The sequence below is a fragment of the Monopterus albus genome, unplaced genomic scaffold (genome assembly GCF_001952655.1).
Source record: "Monopterus albus unplaced genomic scaffold, M_albus_1.0 scaffold15.1, whole genome shotgun sequence".
Lineage (NCBI taxonomy): Eukaryota > Metazoa > Chordata > Actinopteri > Synbranchiformes > Synbranchidae > Monopterus > Monopterus albus.
The window spans coordinates 1296460-1303025 of NW_018127895.1; the positions used below are offsets into that span (position 1 = coordinate 1296460).

The 6566-nt window shown below is 38.8% G+C and overlaps 1 protein-coding gene across 8 annotated transcripts in view; it reads right to left on the minus strand.

Annotated features, from left to right (window-relative positions):
• inpp4b (inositol polyphosphate-4-phosphatase type II B) overlaps nucleotides 1-6566 on the minus strand; it is a 216714-nt gene that overhangs the window by 172063 nt on the left and 38085 nt on the right. The window lies entirely within an intron of this gene.

The window sequence follows — 6566 nt, forward strand, 5'->3', positions numbered from 1 at the left end:
CCTCCTTTAACCTAAAAAAAAGACTTGTTTTTTTTTCTGAAATATGGTATTAGTCTTTAGAGGAAAACAACCAATGCCATAAATAGCATATCATACAGCACAGATCATGTCCTTGACTTGTGAGTTAACTGTTGGCACTGTTACCTAGTAACTAAATTGGTAACCACACTGATCATGTGACAAGATGCATCAGATAAAAAGCAAACAATGCTTCAATACATCACAGTAATTAACCAGAGCAGTGTAACACCTCAACCCACCACATTTGCAAATAACAATTTTGACCAATAAAATGTAAAACACACATTTATACCACCATTCAAATGCTAAAAGTGCACAAAAACAGATAAAGATTCTACACTGAAAACTAATTTAATTGCACTGCAGTTCATTCAGTTCTGACATATTGTATGATTAGATATTGCCATATAAGCAAACCTATTATCCCCCATTCTCTTTAATGCTGTACTGTACTTTAAATACAAATGTAGAGAAAATGGTACCAGATTGCACAGGGGGTTGTGGCTGCAAGATGCAGTGCTAGTGGCAAACACTATGCTCAAAAAAGAAGTATTTTATTCTCTGCATGAAGGTTATATTCACCGCTACATCATCTACTGTGATGCACAACAAATGCTTTGAGCAAAACAAGCCTTCTATTGAGCTGTAATTATTCAATAGATGTCAATCAGGCTGCCTTTTATTATGTGATACAGTGTTAATGAATTACATTTCTCTAAAGCACGGATTGTCAACTGGCGGCCCATGAAGCACATCTGGCCAGCCAAAGCTTTCCATCCGGCCCACAGTACATTAATGAAATCAGAAAATATGAGGAGAGAAAAAAAATGCATTTTTGGTATTTAAAATATCTAGAATATTTTTGTCTAAAATCACCCCAAAAAAACGAGATGTAAAAATTTTATTGGGAATGATTTACTGCCCCCAGATATGTGTGTTCAACCCTGAGGCACTAAAGATGTTATAGCCTAAACAACCCAATGCAGGAATCAGGTAAACCTCACTCACAAAGCTGTGCTTGCTTTGCTGGTTGTGCACTGAATAGCAGTAGCCATGGTTTTAGGCATTGTGGGTTTTACAAGTGTTTTATAATATTACAATAAAAATATATTGTAATTGCTGCATTTATGATGTACCAAAACTTATTATCTGCCAGAACCACACAGCATACCACAGGAGTGTGCAAGCTGTTAAACGCATTGCCCACTTTATCAAACCACACCTACAGCTGCTTTGGTCGGGATCAAACCGTAATAAAATGCAACCAGAGACACAATGTATATCCCTGGGGTACAGTAGTAGCAAATATACATCTTCATGAAACTTCATCAATTAAAGAAATGGTAACTGAACAGTAAGACACAGCAGGGCACAGTGAGGTCAGACTGACCGTACCCACTGTCAATAATGCCTGTATTGGGATATTTGCAGGGTATTCATTATTTACCAAGGCTCTTGAACTGCTTTCCTGTATTATTTTGTGCAATAATGTGTAAATTTTCTATGCAAATTTGGTGCCATCTGCAGAACACATTCTCAACAGAGCAGGGTTAAGCTCAGGATAAGGGTTAGGGAAAGGTATCTAATAGTTATGGTTAAGATTAAGCTAAGTATCCAGGAAATAAATGCAAGTCAATGTAAAGTGCCACGAAAAATAATTTTATGAGGGGTACCTCATTTGAAACAATGTTAAGAAGTCCTTTAGTTGTGTACTCATGCATGCATGAAAGAGATTTAAACTAGAATTACAGCTTCATGGTGGTATGCCTCTGCCAACCAGTCAAATTCACAGGAATGGGACAGAAGTGAGTTCACAGACCTTGACCTTTGACCACCAAAATCTAAACAGGCCATCTTTGAGTCCAATTGTGTCAAATTTAAAGAAATTCATTCAAGGTGTTCCTGGCATATCGTAGTCACAAGAATGGGCCGTATCAACGGATGGACATCTCTAAAACATAATGCCTCCATAAAAAGGACATGGAAGACACAGCCATACCAGCCCCTGATATGCTCTTGGTCTTGCTTTTGTAACCCTTCTTATCAGTGCAACAAAGATGCCAGCAGGGGAAAAATGAAGTTGAAACAAAAAAGAAAACAATTTTAGAACTAAAACTGTTTCCACAAGAAGGGAAACAATGACTTTGTTTTCAATCAGGAGAAAGTGTCACATTGTCCTGGACTTTCTTTCCATATGCTTCTCCCATTCCTCTTGGTCAAACACACACAGGAGGACTGGTATGTTTCTGCAGGGCAAGAAATCTTATTACTTTTGAAACCACCTCTGTGGCACCAAATGGCAGTCCAGCTGGGTCCTTGATTGCTCTGACAATTGCAGCTAGTCATTCTACTGTATGTGTTGTTGGAACTTTCCCTTTGAGGCTGCATGTTTCTGCGCTGCCCCATGCAGTTTCTGTCTTGCATTTATGGCTTCTTCCAAAGGGCTGATGTTCAAAAAGTCACTATGCATCTATCCAAAATGTTGCTGTGATATAATTAATGTAAGAAATAATCTTTGAAAATTAAGCTGAAAAGTAAATCACATTTGCTCTAATTGAATTTCTCTAATTGATAATGGGCAATTTTATAACTATTTAATAATACTTTTCATATTTAGTTACCTTTGTACAAATTTTCAGATATAATTAAGCTTACTCCAAGTTCTACTGAGTGTAGAAGTAAGTAGGCCAGCATTGAGACAGGATAACATGCCCTGACCATGTATGGCAGATTCTAAACATGTTTACTTCACTGCTTACTGCTTACTTCTGGTCACTGAATGGTACAACTCTTGGTCAGATTTACATCTTCAGTGTTCTATAGGCAGCACAGCATTTATTCATCATGCATCTGTACTTGAAATAACTATCGGATGTCTTCAATCCTCCATCTTAATGAGAAGATATGTTAAATTCCCCTTAACAGATAACAGCACCTAAAATAAGAGGAGGATAATTACTTTCAAATAAAGGCACAGGTTACCTATACCTACAACACAACACAACACTGAAAGGTTTAGGGGTCTGAATACTTTCCAAAGCCACTGTATGTCCTTTACCAATGTCTCCTACCACTGATATTTGTTTCTCTCCTTCCACTTCTCCAGCCCTCCCTGTATTTCACCTTGTTTCATCCCTTCCTTTCCTGTCAAAGCAACGCTGTGCAGGTCCAGTTAAGCCAGACTCTGCCTGAAGGCCAGGGGACTGTGTGGCCACCTTGACAAAGTGCATCTGCCCACTTTCTGATGACTCCTCTGCCACAGGGAATCTCAAAGGGAGAAAGATAGAGGGGAAGAGAAAGCACCTGTAAATTTTTTACACTGTTACAGTATTGCCATTGGTTTGGCTATCTACTAAAAAGCAAAATGTACAGGCCCTCTGAGGTCTTCTATTGAATCTCAAGATACTGTAACTTTTCCTACCTTTTTGAAGCTTTCTTGTACTGAATGCCTTAATCAATTGCTTTCTTAGTAATTCTCCCTTTTTGTCCTGCTCACACACTCCACCACAGTAAGCACCACGGGCCTACACTGTTTACTGCTCAATGCCCATCTACATTTGGTGTAGAAGTGTCAAAGCTACAGCTTCAGGTTGCATCCCATTCATTCTATCCCATACAATAACATTGATCAAGAATCAAGACTGCTCTGAGGAATCCTTTTTTCTGCTCAGCAGAATGTGTACTTCCATCAGAGTCTCTCCAACATTTCATCAATACTTCTCCACTTCCTGGAGTTTGTGAGAAGCTCTCTCTGCAGGTAATTTCCATGAGGATAAATTAGGCATCAGGACAGAATGGCCACAGTCACATGCAGTGAATCCTGGCAGGTCTGTTAAAGAGGCTGTGTGGTTACTGGTCTTATCAAGATGGAGCCCAGTAACAAGCAAGGTCCATTAATTTCTCTTTAGCTGGTTTTAATTATTTAGGAGCCTCTTGCTCAATACTGCTAATGCACGCACACACACACACACACACACACACAGCCTCAAATACTCAGCAGCTGGAAAATAATTTTCCCAATTAAACTGCTGTTTGTTGAATAAACACATCCCAGTGCATCAAAGCCAAAGAGTTGCTCCTCAGTTCCTTTTGATATTCAAACTGGCCACTAGTCTCCAATTTGCTACCACTGTAAGTGCAAACATTAGCTGAGAGGAGCTTACATATCCTCACAGCTACCAAAAGCCAGGCTCAGATTAAACCCATTCATCTGCTTGGTTGTCTATAGTGGAGCTTGTAATACATTTCTACCTATTACCTTTATATCTATATGTACAGTATATATGATGCTACCAAAATCTGCCAGTTATAGGCCCCTGATCAAGGTGAGGTGTCCTGATTCTCCCTCTGTCTAATTTGTGCTGACAAACCTTGATTTGTCTTAAAACATATTGACTTCAGTTCAACTGATGAGCTTCATCTAACAGATATGGAACAAAGAGTAATACACAGCTAAAGCAGAAAGGCTTCAATTACAGTGATGGATTAATCGGTGCAGCGTGAGAATAGTCCTATTTTTAAGCTTTGCAAAGTAACTGTAAAGACAGCATTTCTTTATTAAAGGAAAAAGTAATTGGCTTTCAAGCACATTTTCATATATTAGCTGGAAAGACTGGCATAGCTATGAATCCTAATGTTTTTCTACATTGCTGTTTCCAGATTAACTGTACATCTGCTATGCACTGACATACTGTACCATTAGTAGACAGTGGGAGAACTACAACAGGAGTTTGGCTGAAATGACTGTGATTTCCTCCTCACCACCTAAAAAAAACATGTGACACCTTAGGCTGCTGGTGTAGAGGCTGCATTTTAATCAACCAAAATGACTTCCCAGAAAATCACAGGAGAAATACACTGTCAATTCAAAGTGTGTTTGCCTGAGTTACCATCAAAGAAATGCAACAAAATGAGGCTGAGCCTTACGCTGATTTCACTGCGCAGCAGCATTTCCCAGCTGAGACAGCAAAGGGCAGAGTTTTATTGGTTTCTAACTCCACACCAAACGAAGTATTTCCAGTAGGTGAGAATGCGTCTGACATGGACCATCTCCTGTTGTGTGCTACATGTGTGAAAGGGCAACTCTGGACAATGTCTGGGCCCGACTCCACAAACACCATCTGGGCTTCATGTGTGAAAACTGTACAATTTCAGTCATGATTCTGCAGGTATGATGTCACAGAATGTAGAGCATAGAACCTATTTACAGAAAAGAGGTTTATCAGGCATAACAGAAAAAACATCTTAGAACCCTCTATTAACACCTACAGTATATACTGTATGATGTGAATTTTATTTTTTGCAAAAGTTACTTGCATATAACATGGTATATAACACATGAGCTGTTCCTTTCTCTCTAGCACTTGGTGTCACACTACAGCAACAGTACTTTGCTCACAAACAGTAGCTGGATCAGGGTCTTCCACCACACACTGTGGGAGTGAGTTACTGTTCTCCTGGGAAATAAGGTCTAATTGTTAATTACAAAAAGAGCAGACAGGACTATAGGAATCAGCCCACACATTCTTCCATCACTACAGAAAATGTGCAGAGCATGCTAAATACTAATATTTATGCATATTGCAAAAGAAACGTCTGGTGTATCTGAGCAAAATTACATTTCAATCAATGGCAGATGGAAGACAATAATGGCAACATTTGCAAAACTATTACTCTGTGAGCACTGGAGGAAGATATGAATGCTTCATAATAATAAGGAATTATGGGAATAATGGGCTTTCCACAGAGTGGGTGACAAGTTTCTAGGTTCATTGATTTTTTTGCCTCATGAAGTGGCTAGCTAGCTCTTTGTGTCACTCTGCCAGCCAAATCTTTTCAATGGCTGTTTGCAAGGCACCAGCTGCTTCACTTAAATGTCGATGTAGACTCCAGTGGTGGCACTCAAAAGAAATTCAAGACTATTATTAGGATTTCTACCAATCATTTTATTATTACACATACTACTGAGTTACAATGCAACTAAATCCACCAAAGGCAGTTTTATCAAAACGACTGCTTACTGCTCAAGTAAGATTGAAAAAAAAAAAAAAAGATTACCTGAATATTGCCACATCAGGAGATTGCAATTCAATATCCAAATATAATTTATTTTATATAATCACCTGCACAAGAGACTGCACTAATAGAGTCATCATATAAAAAAATCCCAATTATGACATTTTTCCTCACCATACACGAAATAGCAGCTACAAGAGCAGTAGAGGTGCGTTAACAATAAGGAGTACAACAAGATAATCTAAAAGACAAGCATTTTTTTCTGGCCATAATATTATTGGAGACAGGTCAGAATGCAATGGTTATGGTACTCATTTTCCGGGTTGCAAGCGAGAGTAGACGTCTTTACTGCTCCTCTTGTCTGTTCTACACTTCAAGTCTTTGAACATACTTTACAACTACTAAAATGCCTCAAAAAGGGAAAAGAGCTAATAAATCAGATGCGACGGAGGACATGGAGGCAGAAGAAATGTATCACAGAGCGACGCAAGTAAATGACATCGTGGATCATCAGAAACAGATGTACATTG